Below are 21,169 nucleotides of genomic sequence, written 5' to 3'. Positions count from 1 at the left end.
GAAATGATTTCATCGATCATAGTTTCCATTTCAGTGCGTGGGCTTCTGTTGTACTCTTTCAGCTTGTATCAAGGAACAACGACCATTCTTCAATGCCAAGGGTATGTAACAATGTGTTATTACCTACTTCCTTGGCCACCATGTCATGCTCAATGATCTTTTTGTTCATCTCCTTATTATCGACAATAAGGAATCATAAGATTATCAGAATATCCTATGTCCACCAGATCAAAATGCCACTATGGAGCCATCTGAAGAATAACCATAAGATGTAATGTTAGTCATATATTCAAGGAATCAGGGTGACCAAACCCTGATGGCAATATTTGTGTGTGTTTTTAAGATTTAGATTAGAAACCCTCAAGAAGGTATAAGAATATATGAACAACATTTTGACAAGGCATTACTAGAGATAAAAATATGGTTGAATCCTTTAAAAAAATATTTTTAGGATTATAAAGAAATTTTCCATGACAGATTCTTTGCACTACACTTCAACCAATAATGATGATACCTGCCACCATCCAACAAGCTTAAGTTAGGATAGCTTAAACCAGAAGGGAAGATAGGTGTCATAGCATTACTGGACTTGTTATCGATGTTTGAAATATAAAGTACAATGTTAGACCACAGAAAATAAAAGGATTCGGAAAATTTCTCAATCCTCACACACAAAACATTTCCCCACATAAGCATAAGATTAATTATCCCTTTATATGGATATAGCCATATAAAAAAGTTAATGCCATTAGAAAGATATAGGCATATACTTTTTCATGAAAAAAATTCCTTCAAACTTGGTAATGTCTTTTATCATATAAATTCTAAATTTCTAAAAGATCTCATGTTTTGTCTACAACCCAATGAAAAAATAATTTTAATAAGGAAAAAAACCAAAAGGCCCTAAAGCACTTAAGGAATAAAGGGGTCTAAAAAGGCCAAAATGGACAACCGTCCAAAAGTCCCATGGTCCAGATAAAAGGTATCAAAGTCCCAAGGTATAAGCAATAGGTCATGCCTAGATAAATTAGACAAATGGACTTTAATATACGTAAGGTATAAGGTCCCTATAAACTTCCTTAATGTCCATCCCATGGCTTGAGGCCACGGGACCCAACGGACCAAGGACCAAGGAGTCTGGATTCCCATGCCATTGGATTGTGTAGTTGTAGTCCTAATCCGTGTAGATCTTTACTGCGCTCAGCACTATCATCACACAGGCCATTAATGGCCCGCCATTGTACACTGTGCATACCTCATGTGGCTCGATGCCTAAAAGGAAGCCAACTAAGCCACCTAATAAGGAGTGTATTGCAACAACAATTTCGGTGCAACCTCCACATGTAGATGACCTTAGTCATTATGGTGCCGCCATATGAAATTACATGTGCCAATAGTCACCTAGCATCGCCCTCTGCCGTGGCACTGCCGCCAATATGTATATGATCTCGGCCACTGTAGCGTAGATATGTGCCTCCATGCATCCTAATAGCCTTGCATTAATAGGAATTACTTTGTGTGGAGGCTTAGATAACCATCCGCCTCATCTTTTACGTGCCCACGCAGTCTACCACAATCAATAGCTCTGAGCATGTGCTACCCCTTACTACTGCATCATTCTAATGTGCCAACTCTTATGGTAGCCAATCACTGCATAAGAAGAGCTTGATACAGAGAAGGAAGGTACACATGCCACTTACCTTATCACTTGGCACGCTTTCACTCAACTCCACCCTTGTGCACACACATTTTTTTGATGCGCCACTTCTGAAGTGCCACTGGTATTTATAGAGGTGCATCTTTCATAAAATCAAGCGTCACTATGGAACATGAAGAGTCCACCAGTCTTTTAGTTCCATCTTATTTTATGGAAGTGAAGGGACAGATGCTAATCCAATGCCTAAAAATTAGGTCTTTTGGTTGTCCATTTTTAAAAAAATTAGGGGACATATGATAATCTTTACACCTACCATCTTTTTTCATGGTTATTTACATATTCTTTACCAAATAACCACGTGAGCATACAAAATTCTCTTTTTTGCTTTTTTTTACTTTTTTAGAGGCCAAGTGTTAATGTTAAGTAATCATCCCATTTTTTTCAATTAATAATATAGGTCCATAACTATTAAGGTTAATTTCATGCCGTTCCAAAGTTATGGACAATTAGCTCCCCTTTGGAGTTGTTAGACCTTTGAATAACTATATATAGGTCATGTGTCATTCGACCTATTGTATTGAAGAAAAATCCTTTTAATACATGGGGAACAAACCCATCCATTGACCATAATTGTCAGGAATGTGTGTGTGTGTGGGAAACAAACCCATCCATTCTTAACCGTAATTATCAGGAATGTGTGTGTGTGTGTGTAGATTAAAAAGTCCCATCAATAATTGAGCCATACAATTAATTTCATCAATTGGAAAAAAAGTGAAAAAATGAAAACATATAAGGAAAAAAAGTTTGAGACATCTAAGTTGAAAAATGCAACAACTAGAGTTTGCAAATATTTCGATCAAAATTAAGAATTTGTAATAATATTGAGTTTGATAAACATAATGTTGAAAAAAGATGTCAAATCCTCAGGTAGTTTAGGTTCCAAGGTCGGGGTCCACTTACCTAAACAATTTAGGTGTTAGAACATCATAGTTGCATTTAGGTAGACAACCATATGGATTCTTAGATACTTAAAAAAATTTAAGCCACAAGTGAAGTTTAAGTCATAAGTTGAGAAGGAGCAAATGAGTGCATGGGTTGAGATGGGATTAGAGAAGGTATGGGATGATTCGTGGGCTTAGTGTGTGGGGTGGTTAAAAAGAGAATGTAAAGGAGAGATTTCACGAGGATAAATTAAAGAATAATTCATAGTTAGGGAAGTACACATATGTGTGTGTGTGTGTGTGTGTGTGTGTATGTGTGTGTGGTAGCCCACCCCAACCCAAAGGGTAAGACCACATAATGGAGAGTAAGTCCACCATGTAAAACTTACTCCCCATCTACTGACAATAAGTGAATAAAAGTGGATCTGTATGATAAGTATCAAAAATGAAAAAATGATGCCAATAGTAAATGTGTAAACCACTTCTGTAAAATAGATATAAAAGTTAGTAAAAAATAAGACGGATCACAAAATGACGAAGAATTATCCATGCTAAAGAATTATTCAGTGGATGTGAATTAACTGTATGGCACTAACCCGACCAAAGGCTAGTTGGGAAATCAAACCGTGTGTTTAGATTAAAAAGTCCCATCAATAATTGAGCCATACAATTAATTCCATCAATTGGAAAAAAAGTAAAAAAAGGAAAACATATAAGGAAAAAAAATTTGAGATATCTAAGTTGAAAAATGCAACTAGAGTTTACAAATATTTCAATCAAAATTAAGAATTTGTAATAATATAAACATAATGTTGAAAAAAGATGTCGAATTCTCAGGCAGTCCACATTCCAAGGTCGGAGTCCACTAGTCCACTTACCTGCCACCATCCAAATAAACTAGGTGTTAGAACATCATAGTTACGTTTGAGTAAACAGGTAATGCTTGTTTTCCCCGGCTTGTTATCGCTTTACCTAAAAATATAAACAACCATATGAATTCTTAGATAATTAAAAAAATTTAAGCCGCAAGTGAAGTTTAAGTCACAAGTTGAGAAGGAGCGAATGAGTACATGGGTTGAGACGGGATTAGAGAAGGTATGGGATGATTAGTGGGCTTGGTGTGTGAGGTGGTTGAAAAGAGAGTGTAAAGGGAAGATTTCACGGGGATAAATGAAAGAATAATTCACATGTGTGTGTGTGTGTGTGTGTGTGTGTGTGTGTGTGTGAGAGAGAGAGAGAGAGCACATGATATAGTTACTTATACACTATGTATTCAACATAATCATGAATATATACATGAAAACCCCGTAGGATTAGGGTTAGGATTACAGTTAGTGTTTGCCTTTAATGCCCTATCTAGATGGTGCAATTTACACCATCCTTAACAAAATATTTATAGAACATAATGAGGAAGCTTGATCATGCAGAGTAATATAAGTGCTTCATTGAGGTGTAATGATAAGATGTATAGCTTTGTCACTCACACTGAAGTGATTGCATGCTTCTATATTTTGTCTTGACACTCCCAACACTCTAATACAAGGGAATTATGATGCACTTATGATATGTTTCCCCCAATCTAATCCATATCTCATTTTGTGTAGCCTCATACATGTCTCCATTTGCCATCGGATATACTTTTTGGATTCTCAAGCTATTGTTTCCACAAAGCACAACCTTTCTTCGCAGTCAAAAATGTCTCATAAAAAGGTGGTGATCTTTCCTCTACATTCCACCAATGCTTATTCCATACAATCTATAATCCAAAGCATGTGCCCACACTACACAACCTTGAACAACCATGCAGAATGCCTTCCAAAACTTTGGCCACACACAAGAAAACCTGCATGAACCTCTGTTCATTACCCATGAGTAGACCATAAGCGTACAACAGGACATACGATATGAGTGAAAGCCTGCCTTTCTTGTCAAGGACAAAGGCAGGGCAGTGAAAATGATGGCTCATGCACTTTCTTGAGGCAGCACAGCATTCAGTGATCTCCAGCAATGACGACGATTGCAACGCACTTCTGGTTGTCAGGGACATCCAGGCAAAGTAGATTGTGTCCCAGCTTTTACGAGCTCACGATCCAACAGCCAAGGTCAATTTGGTTGGTAGGCTAGCAAGAACTTGGCATTCCCACCGAGCTGCGATATTCAGCATCACAATTTGCATGGCTATTCGTTGACAGCGTTTCAGCACCATGGGCTTCCACAAGAGATCATTTGTCAAGTGTTATCCACAGCATTGGGCACTAAAACACTTCAGCACAATAGCGGCCATGACACCCAAAATTCTTGGGATAGTTGGCTTGGACATCCTTGGATAAAGAGATGCCCATGAAAAATGAGTTAAAATTGTACAGCTTTTATAACTAGAACTTTTCTAATATAAAACTAATCATTTCTATACATCTATGCTACGGCTCGTATCTCTGCATCCCTCAGCTTTTGTCGTGTCAATGCTACTGCATCCCAATTTCCAACAGCAGCATATAGATTTGAAAGAAGGACATATGCTCCAGCATTTTCAGGCTCCAAGTGATGAACGTGTTCAAAAGCACGTTGTCCTAAATCCAGATTGCTATGGTTTCTGCAGGCCCCAAGCACAGACATCCATGCATTGACACCCAGTTTAAGTGGCAACTGATTGAGGAAGTCTACTGCCTCATCCAACCGTCCTACACGGCCAAAGAGGTCAACAATGCAGCTATAGTGTTCTGCTGTAGGTTCAACGCCATGATCCTGACTTAGCAATTTAAAATAGCGGCATCCATCTTCCACTAGGCCACCATGTCTGCAAGCTGAGAGAACGCACCCAAATGTGACCTCATTTGGTTTCAGGCCTTCCTTTCGCATTGTTTCAAACAGTCTAAAAGCTTCCTTACTAATCCCTTGCTGAGCATAAGCAGCAATCATGGCATTCCAAGCAACCACGTCTCGCTCCTTCATATTGTTGAAGACTTCACGCGCATCTTCTAAGCTTCCACATTTTGCATACATGTCAACGAGACTGCTCCTGACAATCACGTTTGATCCCATGCTGCTTTTGCTAAGGTAGGCATGGGCCTGCTTTCCCAAATCTAGAGCAGCCAGGCTGGCACATGCCTTAAGGATGATCACAAATGTGACATCATCTGGACTAATACCTTCCTGTTGCATTTGGTTATACAACACAAGAGTCTCTTCACTACAACCTTGTTGGGCATACCCTGCCATCAGGGAATTCCATAAAACCACATCTCGTTCAAGTATTTCAGTGAAAACGTGGTGGGCATATTCTAATTTCCCACATTTCACATACATGTCAACTAGTGCGCTCCCCAAAAAAAGGTCCATTTCCAGGCCTATATTTATCATGCAGGCATGTATCCGCTTCCCTTGTTCCAGGGATACCAGACAGGCACATGCTTTAAAAATGCTGCCAAATGTGAACTCATCTGCTGCCATCCCTTCCTGTTGCATCTCATGAAACAGAGTCAAAGCCTCCTTGCCAAGTCCGTGCTGAGCAAATCCTGACATCATTGAATTGCATGAGACCAAATCATATTTCTGCATTCTGTTGAATATCTCACGTCCATCCCCTATGCTCCCACATTTCACATACATGTCAACAAGTGTGCTTCTCACAAACGCATCAGCCTCCAAACCTCTTTCAACAATGCGAGCATGAACCTGTCTACCCTGCTCCAAGGCTTTGAGGCTGGCACAAGCTTTGAGGATGCTGACAAAAGTGTAATGGTTTGGATTTAGGCTTTTTTGCTGCATCTCTTCAAATAACCTGAGAGCCTCTTTCCCGAGCCCATGTTGAGTACAACCCAAAATCATCAGAGTCCATGAAATAATATCCTTTTTATGCATTTTGCAGAACACTGAACGTGCATTCTCTATTGTCCCACACTTCGTATACATGTCAATGAGAGCATTTTCGATAAAAATATCCAACTCAATAGTTCCATTCATAAGGCAGGTATGAACTTGCTTTCCCCATCCGAGATTTGGGACTCTAGCACAAGCCTTGAGTACACTGACACATGTGAAGTTGTTTGGCCTTTCCCCTTCCGCTTGCATTTGTCTGTACAATGTAAGAGCCTCCTTACTCCGCCCATGCTGAGCATATCCTGTGATCATTGCAGTCCATAAGATTACATCCCGCTCAAAAAATCTGTTGAACACCTGGCATGCATCCTCTAAGCTTCCGCATTTTGCATACATATGAACTAGCGTGCTCCTTATGCAAACATTTGGCTCCAACCCACTCCTGACAACGTGGAAATGGAGGTGCTTGCCCCAATCAAGAGCTCTCAGGCTGGTACACTCTTTAAGCAGGCTAACAACCACACTTGCAATGATTTTCACACCTTCCTGTTGCATGTTTGTCAACAGTTGTAAATCGTCTAACCCTGTAATTATGCATCAAGGAGGCGGATTTTCATTCAGACATCCAATTAAATGAGCAACCAGCATCCTCCATGCTCCCAAAGGTTGCACAAACATCACCAAGGCCACTCTTGAGAAATATTTCCAGCCCAAAAACAAACTTTTTGAAAATACTGCCATGGATTTGCTGGACCAGCTCTGGTGTTAAGATACTGCCCTACCCACAATCGTAATTGGCAAGAACATGCTCCCACGTCCGCATCCTGGAACTGTTCTGCGCTGACAGTGCCTCTGAAACTTCCTCCTCTTGAAGCAGCGACTGGAACCTAGAAATCCCTCTTAGCTTGAACGTGTCCGATTTCTCCAACGGGAACACTAAGTATCCTGAGACCGACAGCCCTTCATTTTTTCAGCAAATAGGCGGATTTACCCCTGGAGGCCGCCACTCACTGCACATCGCCGTTGCCTTGCGTCAGCCTTTTGGCCCAGGACTTATCAAGTGGAGAACTTGATGCTCTCTTCCTAGTACTGATATGGGATTGATGTTTCTGTCTCTAAGAGACTTGACTGGTTTATTTCTGCAAAATGGAAAGGTAATGGGGTTGGTTGGAATGTCTAGAGTTAAGCATGCATTGGCATCCTCAATGGTATATGTTTGGCAGCCTATGGAGGCAATCAGCTGGCCTTGTCAGCAAATGGCTGATTGCTCGTTAGAGGGCAGGCTGAATGGCTCGCGAGAGGGCTCAGCGCCGATCGAAGGGAAATGCCTGTCTTGCGTTCCCACCGTCTGACGTGCTCGCAAATGCCCGTTTTGCATGCTCGTAAAGCTAAAAAAGTGAGTAGAAGAACTCGTGAGCACTCGCTTCAAATTGGCTCTGTCGAAGGAAAACAATTGTAAAGATAATGAATGATTAATTTGCAACACTTGTGATGGAAGCCACTCTATAGGAAAATTCGGGCAAAGGCTATAGTAATCGTTTTCTTTGTTTTGAGATGATAAAGCTTCTAATTGTGGCTTGTCGGGGGTAGTTTGGTGAATTTTTGGACGCGTGCAAATGGGTGATTGGCTGTCCACCGTCGCTATTTTTGTCCTCTGTTCTTGCTATTTTTGTCCCCCTTTCTCTCTCTCTCTCTCTCTTCTTCTTCTTCTTGCTTGCTATTTGTGTCCCCATTTTTTGCTCCCCCCCCCCCTCTCTCTCTCTCTCTCTCTCTCTCTGTCTCTCTCTTCTTTTCTTCTTTTTCTTCTCTCTCTCAGCTTCCAGGGCAGGCCTCATGAATGATTTTGATCATTCACCTTATTAAAAAAGAAAGTGTGTGTGAGTGAGTCTATGTGTGAGAGAGAGAGAGAACCAAAATAGAAGGGGGCCACTTGGCAACAACAAAGTGTATGGGACACTTTTTAACAAAAATGTTACTGGAGCGCTGCCTGGAAGGCAGTGCTAACAAATTCCAAGAAAAGGATGACAAGGTTATTGCAGGTTGTTTTAGCCAATCGAAAAAAAGCTCATGTCTATGCACCAATCGAAGGGCTTGGGCAATGGAATGCTAGGTTGGCATTGTCATTGCCATTGCCACTGTCACGAAAAATGCTGGTTGTAGCATTTTGGAACCATGGGGTTGCAAATCCTCCATGCCATGTGCGAGATGCCCTCTAATGCTTGCAAATGCCTGCCTTGCATGTGTAAAGCTAACAACCTGACAAATTCAGAGTAAACTATGCCTTGGGATTCACAGAGGGCAACATGGTCCTGCTCGCTTAGCAAGAGGAAAAACCCGTCTCCAATGGAGCATTCCAATGCTCGATTGTGGCACCTACTTTTGCAGAGCTGTGGGTGGGAACTTAGCCATTCCTGGCATTTTGTGGCTTCACACTTAGTAGGCACTAAGCAGGAACGGCCTCTTATTTAAAGATAAGGGTATGCAAATGGGAACCTCTCGGTTGGCAAGACAAGGGTGTTTAAAGACTATGTCGGCCCATGTTCGCTCATGGTGCATTGAATGAATCTGAATCATGGGTTGGACGTGGGTGGGCAATCTTTCCCGTCCATGATTCATGGGCATGCCCACGATGTCGTGAGTATGTATGTAAACACCCTAAGTTATTCTCATGCTTTCTCTGACGATTAAGAATTCAGACACATTAACATATCTTGAAGAATTTGATATGTCTTATTCAAAGACACCTTCTCTTTAGTCGTTCCAGTGCTAGGTAGTGGACTTGACTCTTTCTCCTTAGCTTTCTCTTTGCCTTTTTCTTCAGTTCTCTTGAGTTTCTTTGATCTCTTATTGCTCATGGCATTATCTTCCTTTAAAGTCTTTAACACTACAGAAAAGGCCTCCAAGATTTGAGTGTTGTTTAAATTTTCATGGTCAATGGTCCAGCCCTTCAATTCCATCGAGTCATCCATATTGGATATCATCCTGGCATTGTCATAGCAAGGGGGATTCAAAATGTACACTGTAGAACCACCGGGACAAACCTCAAGACAATATGTTTCTTGGACTTTAGCTTCCACTACCTCTTTAACCTCCCCCACATCTTCAAATGAAGTTTCCAGGACCTTAACAAACAATGGATCTGAGCCGCTACAATTCACTACTGAATATGTCTAAGTACCATCCCTTTCCAGTAGAATTAGACTTATGGTGCCAAATAATTGTACACAAATCTTTAGTTGGATAGACTCGTTTGGATTTGACACCAATCGATTTCATGGAAAAGCTAATGCAATATCAATAGTTTTCTCGAAACAAAAAATCAACAATGGTCATTATTTATCAAAGTAGTGAATCGAATAATTTCGAATCGATCTATCAATGGCACACAATGAAATGAAGGACACTCACTCCCACATAAATCCGTTATTGCTTTATTTCATCAAAAGTAGCAAATTGAATTCATCCATGAAGGGCATACAATGCAATGAAGGAAAGGCACTTCACATAAATGCATATTCGAAATAGATTAGTGGATAGGCTATTCTAAACCAAGGGATATGGGAATTGTGGAAAGATTCAATTTTTTTGACGTCAACCAACATATTCTTTACTTGCACTCTATCTTTGAGCACCCATTTCTTTCGATTAGAATGTGACATATCTTCTTCCTTTGCACAGTGTTTGCCATCAAAGAGTGTAAACTTCCATTGGAATATTGGACCAAGCCTCACTACTTTCTTCTTACAGAACGATGGGATTAGAGCTCTCTGTACCGAATCTTTCGAGCATGAACCTTCTTACATCTCACAAATTTCACCCCTACCCTCTTCCTCATTTGAAGAAGAGGGGAATAGATGGCCCATATAAATGTCCACCATCCTACCTATCTTGGTGAAGGTCCATCATGCTTTGGATCAAAGGATACTAGCTAGTGGTAAAAGTAATCAAGGAAGGATGCTTGTTCAAAATGCTAGCTTCAGTATTATACTTGCCTACTATGTCATCTCAGCATCAGCCGATGCCACTTTTTGGACTATGGCATAAGAGATATGGACATGTCAATTTCAAAAGCTTTATGTAATTGAGAAATTAGAATTTGGCAATTCGGATTCCTAAGCTGCATTTTCTTAAAAAAGTTTGCATAGCATGTTGCTTCGGTAAACAAAAGAGAACTAATTTTGGTAGAAGCACATCTTGAGCAAGAGGCATGATTTGATTTATACAGATGTATGGGGTTATGCAAAGACCTACAGCATGATTAGTTCACAATACTACTTGACTTTCATCAATGGCTATAGTAGATATTGTTGCGTCTACTTTCTAAAAGAGAAATCTGAAGTCGTTTCTAGATTCCAAAATTCAAAAGAGAAATTTGAAGTCTTTTCTAGATTCAAAAATTCAAAGCCATGGTAGAGAACTAAACATGCAGAAAGATCAAAGTCATGAGATCAGACAAAGGAGGTGAATACATGTCTTCAACATTCATGAACTTTTGCAGAAGTAATGACATTCAAAGATAATTCACATGTGCATATACTCCTTAAACAAATGTAATAGCTAAAAGGAAGAATGAGAATTTAGCAGACAATGCTAGAGCAATGCTTAGTGGAAAGCATATTCCGAATCAATATTGGGCAGAAAAATTCCTTTGAGGATCCACAACCATATCCGCCTTAGCATGAACCTCCTTGTAAGGTTGCGTGTGACATGCATCATCAGATGCTTGCTTGGGGAGGCCTTCCAAACTTTAGTCTTGACAGGATCCTTTGGAATCGATTGCACGCAATTTGCCTTGTTGTGAGTCTATTTTGCATGAGTCGAGGGTGCCTCTTGCAGACTATCTTCAATAGATTTGCAAGCCAACATCATATTTTTAGGTCTTTTCACACACGCCCTAGCATAATGACCTATTTTCTTACAAAGAAAGAAAGCACCTAGGAAAGGCCGCAATCAAGTAAGATGCAGCATAGTCTCATAATCAAGAAAAGCAACCTAAGCCAAATCTGGGACAACTTGACTACGATCTAATAGGATCCAAGTCTTCTTGAGACCAAATTCCTTCCTTGCATAGGGCAAGATAAGAAGGATATTCCCTAAGATAGAGTCAAGCCTCTCTACTTGAACCCCTAGCCAAGTAGGCAAACTCAGGAATTCCACCTAGGCTGGACTCTCATGATAGATAAACTCGTCAACACTAAAAGATGGACTCTTGGGCACAACAAAGACCATAGCACCATCAAAAAAGAAAGACCTCCCACCAATTCATTTACGAATGGCCTCAAAATCATAACAAAGAAGGAAAAAACCGTGGTCAACAAACCTAGCCATAAAGCCACACAAAGGAACTCTTTCGGTAAAGAACAAATGTACACCTCCTCTCACGAGCTTCTCCAACTCAGGCTTGACCACATGTAGAGGGACTTCACAAACTATTGAATGCGTTATCTGTCCGCCAATAGTCCTTTCCTCTTTGCCTCCTTTGCACCTCTTTCTTAGCATCAACTTAGCTTCATTATCAGATAGAGGAGAGAAACCCCCTTGAATCTTCTATGTCATAGCTTCAGCATATGAGGGGGCCTCCTCAAGCTTCATGCCCTTATCAATCATTAGATTTCAATTTCTTCTCATCTTGTATCAAATCCGCTCGAGCATTGGTCTTGTTCCCACTCTCAACCGATCATGTCTCATCCACCAGCTTTCCTAAACTCATCAAGTTCTTCTCGATACTAACTCAAGTCATCTGTGCAATGACGGCACTTAACACTCTCTCCAACTATCTCATAATGATTCGAGATAGATGAAATGGACATGCACAGCTAATGAGGTCACTTAGAGCTCTCGTCCATAGCCTTCAGCCCCTAGCCCCCACCCCCGCCCCCCTCCTCCCCTCCTATCTCTTCTCCACAATGTCAAAATCTAGCATCGATTGATTTTAAGGTACACACACACACACTACATCACAAAGGCACATCAAGAAATGGATAGATCTTTGGGATGCTAGGATTGTAGATTGGCATGATTGGGAAGACATTCCATCTCAATATGCATTGAAGGGGGGGGCACAAAGCACTACTTAGAATGGTTCTAGAGAGAATAGAAGATTATTGGCCCATTGACATAGTTCCACAATATAGGACATGGTGGAAATATTGGAGGTGGAGCGGGGGACGTGCCTTTGAAAATACTTCATCGGCATATGAGTCTAGCTAGCAAAGTCAAAGAGATCGATAAGCTCAAGATTATGTGGTATAGGAGAGATTCACCAAAATGCTAGAACAATAAGTTGAATAGAGTTTAGCAAGGCTAATAAGCATTTGTTTTGGTAGTGCTGAGTTTCTGAAGAAATTTGGAGGAGCATACAAAATTAGGTTGATAGTGTTGGTATGTAGACCAAAGATAGAAGACCTTTCACACCTAGAATCTAGACTTGTTAAGAGATGGTGCTACGTTCTCATCATCCACACAACACACATGGCCTTATATTAGAGCCACATTGCTCATGGCTATTCAAAGCTTCAAAAATGATATCACCTTTAGGGAATGTCCATACAATATTTTTGGGGAGCTCTAAGAGGGTTACTTTGTAGTGTTGAACTCCTAGTTCCTCCTTTTGGGGAATAAGTAAGAGGAGCTCCCAATGCTATTGCCAAGGTTGAAACTATAGTAGAGGGATGCTAAGCTAGCATTGCAAAAAATAGGTCACCACGAAGGCTTGCATAGCATTGAAAAAAATAGGTCCCCACAAAGGCTAGCATTGCAGAGAAGAGGTCCCCATGAAAGCTTGCATAGCATTGCATAGATACTATTGCTAGCATTGCAAAAAAAAGGTCCCTACAAAGGCTTGCATAGGATTAATTGAGGATTTGTAGTTTGTTTCAGCCAACCATATGGAAGATCAATGTTTGTGGGAAAATGACAACGCTTGGGCATTCGAATGCTTTGCCAACAAGGCTTCAAATAGAGCTATTAGGCTAGCATTGTAAAATTGAGATGTCCCAATATGCTTAGACTGGCTCATCATAATGTCCCCCTCAAAGTGAGAAAACTGGATGCCAAGATAATAGTGTAACTGACCCATAACTGTCACGGCAAAAGACTGTTGCAAATCATCCTTGAAGGCTACAATTCGCTAAGTAGATGGCCGAGTTATAAGCACATTGTCCACATAAAGAATAAGAATAAGCAAATCTGCTCCACACTTCCAGACACAAAGTGTTGTTTCAATAGGCCTATTTTAGAAACCAAAGCAAATCGAATGTGCATGGAACTTTGCATACCATGCCCGGTGCCTGCTTCATCATGTAGGACCTTACGCAACTAGCATACCTTATTTTTAGATCCCCTAACCTCAAAGCCGGGAGGCTGACTAACACATACCTCTTCAAGGAAGTCATGATGAAGAAAGGCATTCTTAAAGTCCAGTTGATGCACTTCCCAATGTCAATGACCCGGAATAGCAACGATACAATGGATAGTGGTAAAAAAAGATGATGCAACGGTGCAACTACCATGGGGACTTCGAGTTGGTTGTGCTGGTAAGGTTTGGATAGCCTCCTAGTAGGCATGGGGAGCTCCTCTAATTGGGACAAATCTAGATACACTGCTACAATGTATGTGATGGATGATCTTGATTTCTTTTGGACTTGAAATGTCAAGAGTTCCCTCTTCTTTAAATAAGGGTGGATGCACATTACCGAGGTTGGTGTGCCTGAACCCTTCCTTGCCTATGTGGTAGTCAAGAGTTTCGACGAGGTAGTCGATAGAGCGAGCGAGGAAAAGCGAGCGAGCTTTTCCACAATTTCCTTATCGAGGTACTCAACATAGCTTTGTGGAAACCACTATTTGGGAAGATTCTCGAAAATAAAACTTATGTTACTACGTGTAACTATACCAACATTGCGAATTATAGTCTACCTTAACTTCCAATTGGAGCCATACATTATGCAACAATAGTATGTGGGTTTGAAAGAAACCGAATTTCCACTCCAAAGCGGATTCCATTACTGATACAACAATTCTTTTGCATTTGAAATGGGTCTTATTATTAAACTCCTTCAATAATCAAAACAAATGCGTTGCTTGATATGTTAAACTTAGTAACGTAAACATCACTTCACCCATATGCGGGGAAAAAAAACTGTCTGTAGACTTCATAGCATGGGATTGCATCAACACTTATGACATTCAAAATGGTTCTTCTTATTAAAAGTGTTATCAACCATGAAAGAAGTGAATGTTTAATATGTTGAAAAACCTAAGTGTCATTTATGACATTCAAAATTGTTCTTGCAACCATCTTGTAGTTCCTAGAGATTTTGCCCGTACTTCCAACCCCTTCCCTTCAACCACTAAGAGGTATCTAATAGTTTTATAGAACACTTGAGATATCATTACCTCCTAATACAAAACCATTATTACTGTTTGTAGAACACTTGAGATATCATCACCTCTTAATACAAGACCATTCTTACTATTTGTAGAACACTTGAGATATCATCACTCCTTCCCTTCAGCCACTAAGAGGTACCTAATACTTTGTAGAACACTTAAACCATTCTTACTATTTGTAGAACACTTGAGATATCATCACCTCTTAATACAAAACCATTCTTACGATTTGTATATAACACTTGAGATATCATCACCTCTTAATATAAGACCATTCTTAGTATTTGTAGATCACTTTAGATATCATCGCCTCTTAATACAAGACCATTCTTACTATTTGAGAGATTAATGGATTGAAGGTTTGAAGCTCATAGGAGACGAAGGAAGAGAAAGTCAGTTTCAACATGAGGATAATAAAACTAATTGGAATATTTTGACTTATGTATTATACCTTTTTGAAGACTATGCATTTAAGTCAGTTTCAACATTAGGATGATAAAACTAATTAGAATATTTTGACTTATGTATTATATATTTTTGAAGACTATGAATTTTAATGAGGAGAGGCACGCACACTACTTAGTAAATACAATAGTACTACTACTAGCCTACAACTATTAAGCCTAGTAGCACCAGTGTGATTTTGAGCCTTGTATCAACCTTTCGATAATTTTCTTTCATCGTTAGTGCAATAGAAATTATTCCTTCTATCAGAAGAATCTTGCCAAATTTATTGAAAGTGATGATTTTGTACTCTACAGCCACTATCGTTTGACTCTCAAAAATATATTAAATGTGAGCACCCATTTATCTTGTATGATCAACCCTGGACTATGCTGCGATAGGACATTTTTAGAACAAAAAAAATATGAATTGATATGGCGATGTTCGGTGTGAAATAACCAAATTAAGGATTTAATAAGAAAGAAAACAATCAGAATCAATAGGCTATTCAATGGCTCAGATCTGCACAGAAATTATAATGTGCCTCCCAACTCTTATGCATTCCAGCTCCTCATGTTTGACAAGAATGCAAAAAATAATGAAATCACATTATCTTTAGTTTCAAAGCAAGCAAAGCACCAAAAATAAATGCAAATGTAGTGGATGAGGAATAAATAGATATAGATATAGATAGACCTATATATATGCATTCATAGATATAATGATGATTAAAGTTGGACAGTCGTAATGATATTATGTGTACTATCATTGGGATTAGGAATACTATTGGTAATATTGTATGTAGTAGTAGGAGAACTACCATTAAGGAACACTCTAATAAAATTACTAATGGTAGTGACAAAACTACCACTAGTAGTTTGGTAATTACCCCTAACATCTACAACAAATATTTGATGGGTAGCTAGTATAGGTCAAAAGGCCCCAATTTTGCTATAATAATGGACCAAAAAAGGGAGTGCTATAGCATCACCTAAGGGTCACTTTTTATCCATGAAAGAAACAAGTCGGTGCAATCTAGGTCATACAGATCTAGGTCATGTGGAGTCGTTCGTGTCTCTTTCCTTGATAAAAAAGTTACACTACCTTTGATAGTAACTACAAAGATTGCTGCCATAGTGTCATAGAGTAGCCCCTAGGTTGCACCATCATCCTTTTTTGCTTTTGAGCCATTAAGTTTGATCCACTGATTTTATGTAGAATTATTCTACTATATGTTCACATGTCCTTAATAGGCTCTTGATATAATCTCTTCCATTGTATGTACTTTTACTATAAGTTTCACATATCCTTAACAAACCACTAGGCTTCAACACAGATTCATTCTTATGTTTCAAGCCTCAAACTCAAACACCCTTGTAAAAGGGATAATGTATTAAAGCTACATTCAATCCATCAAATCTTTTGAATGACAGTTCTATTGAAAATTCATGTATCATCAATAGGATTTCATCCATTATATGTTCATTTGTCTTTAATAGTATGTCTAAAAATTCATGTATCTTCAATATTATTTCTCTCATGTGTTCCAATATCTCCAAAAGGATACCTTTATTTATGTCCAAACTTGAGCATTGATTTGTATTTATCAAACACAATTTCACTCCACCTATTCTTTAGAATGAAATTTTTTCGCCAAATGTAAGGTCTTTCCACATATTCTTAAGAATGAAAATTTTGGCCTTACGTTGGCAAGTCTATGGAATGAGGGTAAGGCCAAAGTCTGGTACAGTGCATTAGGTCTTGATTAATGCTTCTTTAGGCTTGAATATTTAATGCATTAACTTCACGACTATTATTTATGCTTGAACTTGTAATGTATTAATTTCATGACTTAGGATTTTATGAAGTTATATCTAACATGTCCCAAATTTAATGGAAACTAATATCCTACATAACACAACAAAGTATCATCATATCCCTTCCCAAAATCAATGCTATCTAGCAACTCTCCTGGCATTTTCACTACCTTGCATTCGAGTTAGCTATGATGAAGAATGTTGCTTGCCTTTGGAACCTCTTAGAGTTACCATTAGCATGATCTAATTTTATGTACCTCAAAACTTGAGACTTGGAGATTCCCATATCACACCAGCGGTAGCTGTCTTGTCCACTCTCAATGCTAGTAAGAGCCGGGCCCCATAGACCGGTAAAAGAAGTCTTTTTGGAGGTTCAATTTTTTCCCTCCGTCTTCTGTAGGCCCCATGATGAAATAGGATATATTCATCACCCTACATTTAATGCAAGAATTGACAACTTTTTTTGGACCTGAGTATGCAGTTTACATCCCAAAATTGGTGCTGAAATTACAGACTGGGAGATTCCCATATCACACCAACGGTAGCTGTCTTGTCCACTCTCAACACTAGTAAGAGTCGGTCCCCATAGACTGGTAAAAGAAGTCTTTTTGGAGGTTCAATTTTTTGCCTCCGTCTTCTCCGGCCCCATGACGGAATAGGATATATTCACCACCCTACATTTAATGCAAGAATTGACACAACTTTTTATGGACATGACTATGCAGCTTACATCCCAAAATTGGTGCTAAAATTGCATTCCGGGTATCTCCATTTGCCGAGGGGTGTCCCTAGAGACCCCTTGGACTTGCTCTATTTGTCTAGTTGGGTCTCTCCACAAAAATCGGAGTGGGGCCTATTTTCCCCATCTAGTAAAACTATATGCATCAATATGTATGTATGTATGTATGTATGTATGTATGCATGCATGCATGCATCCATGTATGTATGTACAAACACACACATATGTATGTATGTATGTGTACTAAAACTACTAAAACTATATGCATCAAATAATGTTGTTGATCAATTTTTGGCATACCCCACCAAAATCAAGACCCCCATTGCAAAGAAAGGTAAGGAACACAAGTGCTTGTTCTTATGTTCATGAGACAATAAAATGCATGACATAGGCAACCAATGGGGTCTTACTTTTGATGTTTGTATGTATGTATGTATGTATGTATGTACATACATACATACATATATATATATATGTGTGTGTATATGTGTGTGTGTGTGTGTGTGTGTGTGTGTGTGTGTGTGTGTGTATATATATATATATATATATATATATATATGTATGTATGTATGTATGTATGTATGTATGTATGTATGTATGTGTGTGTGTATGTATATGTTGATGCATATATGTATATATTGATGCATACAATTTTGATATATGGAGAAAATGGACATGAAAACCATCTAAATTGGCTCTTGTCGTTCGATTTGATATATGACATGATCCCATTTGGATTTGTAAGTCCAAAGATATGGGGTCCTACTTTTAGGGCCTGAATGCCTAAAATAGGCAGCGCATTAACGCGCTACCTATTTCATGTATCTAGGCCTCAAAAGTAGGACCCCATTGGCAACACAATGGGGTCTGAATGCATGAAATAGACAGCACGTTAATGCGCTACCTATTTCAGGCATTCAGGCCCTAAAAGTAGTACCCCGTATCTTTGGACTTGCATATCCAAATGGGGTCATGTCATATATCAAATCGAACAGCAAGATCCAATTTAGATGGTTTTCATGTCCATTTTCTCCATCAACTAAAACTATATTCATCAAATAATGTTGTTGATCAATTTTTGGCATACCCCCCCAATAAATTGGATCTTGCTGTTCGATTTGATATATGACATGACCCCATTCGGATATGCAATTCCAAAGATACGGGGTCCTACTTTTAGGGCCTGAATGCCTGAAATAGGCAGCGCGTTAACGCGTTGCCTATTTCATGCATTTAGGCCTCAAAAGTAGGACCCCATTGGGTTGCTATATATATCGGTTACGCACTCTCAATTGTGTGCGACAACCCTTTGCCTCATTTTTCCACATACATCAACCCCCATATCCCAAGTCTAAGATACTCCCTTGGTCTTTCCCAATTTTATAATACGTTCAAACATCTAGGAGGACAAGTGGAGGGTTGGCATAAGGAATCTTGCCACCTCATCCTACTTTCCCATTATTTAACTTGCATTCTTGGACTTTCTACAACCCCCCTACATGGGCCTATCCTATATGGAGGGAATAATCCAATATATATATAGCAACCCAATGGGGTCCTACTTTTGAGGCCTAAATGCATGAAATAGGCAACGCATTAACGCACTGCCTATTTTAGGCATTCAGGCCCTAAAAGTAGGACCCCGTATCTTTGGACTTACATATCCGAATGGGGTCATGTCATATATCAAATCGAATGGCAAGATCCAATTTAGATGGTTTTCATGTCCATTTTCTCCATCAACTAAAACTATATTCATCAAATAATGTTGTTTATCAATTTTTGGCATACGCCCCCCCAAAATCAAGACCCCCATTGCAAAGAAAGGTAAGGAACACAAGTGCTTGTTCTTATGCTCATGAGACAACAAAATGCATGAAATAGGCAACCAATGGGGTCCTAATTTTGCTGTATGTATGTAAGTATGTATATATATATGTATATGCATACATATATATCTATATGTGTATATATATATGTGTGTGTGTGTGTGTGTGTGTGTGTGTGTGTGTGTACACACCCATATGTATGTATGTATGTATGTATGTATCTCTCTCTCTCTCTCTCTCTCTCTCTCTCTCTCTCTCTATATATATATATATATATATATATATATGTATATACATACATATGTATATATTGATGCATATATTGATGCATATCTTGATGTATATATTCATGCATACAGTTTTGATTGATGGAGAAAATAGGCATGAAAACCATCTAAATTGGCTCTTGTCGTTCGATTTGATATAGGACATGATCCCATTGGGATTTATAAGTCCAAAGATACGGGGTCCTACTTTTAGGGCCTGAATTCTTGAAATAGGTAGCTTGTTAATGTGCTGCCTATTTCATGCATTTAGGCCTCAAAAGTAGGACCTCATTTGGTCCTACATGGAGTCCTACTTTTGAGGCCTAAATGTATGAAATAGGCAGCGCATTGATGCGCTACCTATTTCAAGCATTCAAGCCCTAAAAGTAAGACCTCGTATCTTTGGAATTACAAATCCAAATGGAGTCATGTCATACATCAAATCGAATGGCAAGAGCCAATTTAGATGTTCTCATGCCTATTTTATCTATTTAATAAAACTATATGCATCAAATAATGTTGTTTATTAATTTTTGGCATACACCCCCAAAATCAAGACCCCCATTGGAAAGAAAGGCAAGGAACACAAGTGCTTGTTCTTATGTTTGTGAGACATTAAAAAAGAGGCTTGGTATCCCAAAAATGGCAGCACGTCAATGCGCTGTTATTTTTGGGTTGCCAGGTCTCTTTTTTGTTGTCTCACGAGCATGCATATGGAGGTTATTATACAATATAACTTAGAAGTAGTATTGAAGTATTTCTACAATTTTGATGCATTAAGAGCATTCATATAGCAAGGAAGAATATAATAATTGAATACATTTTTTTTCAATACATATTGCTAGTGAGACTACCAAAAAGAGGCTCTACCCCTCATGATGTCTCTGGATATTGAATATGAGATTGCTTGATGCTTGGATTGCACCTGGAAACGCTGCGTGGGCAAAGCCACTATATGCCTCAAGTGTTGGAAATTGATGTACGGCTCAAGTGCTAGAATGTGCAAATCATGGCCAAAATCAAGACCCCTTAGAGATTCCATGAGGGCTATCCTTTTACTACTACACACGTCACCTTTAGTCGAGGGTAGAACCATTCATCATCATAGGCAGCAGGTTCATGGACCCCATCCCATGATCCAAGGCATTATTCAAAGACAAAGTATTTCTGACCATTCCCAAATCGAGTTTGCCAATTCCTAATCTGATTGATTTCATTTATCGGACTTGCAATGCTTGCAAAGCCCTTGCTTAAGCTTGAATGAGCCTC

At 39.1% G+C, this 21,169-nt stretch overlaps 1 pseudogene; it reads right to left on the bottom strand.

Annotated features, from left to right (window-relative positions):
• Positions 1-4,119: 4,119 nt before the first annotated feature.
• LOC147905924 (pentatricopeptide repeat-containing protein At3g53360, mitochondrial pseudogene) lies at positions 4,120-7,754 on the bottom strand (annotated as a pseudogene).
• Positions 7,755-21,169: the final 13,415 nt, after the last annotated feature.

Source organism: Dipteris shenzhenensis, chromosome 1, assembly GCF_047967505.1.
Source record: "Dipteris shenzhenensis isolate YYH24624 ecotype China chromosome 1, Dip_SZ_1.0, whole genome shotgun sequence".
In the NCBI taxonomy this organism is placed as follows: domain Eukaryota; kingdom Viridiplantae; phylum Streptophyta; class Polypodiopsida; order Gleicheniales; family Dipteridaceae; genus Dipteris; species Dipteris shenzhenensis.
The sequence above is the reverse complement of the archived record's forward strand: the minus strand, read 5'-3'. Positions and strand labels throughout refer to the sequence as shown.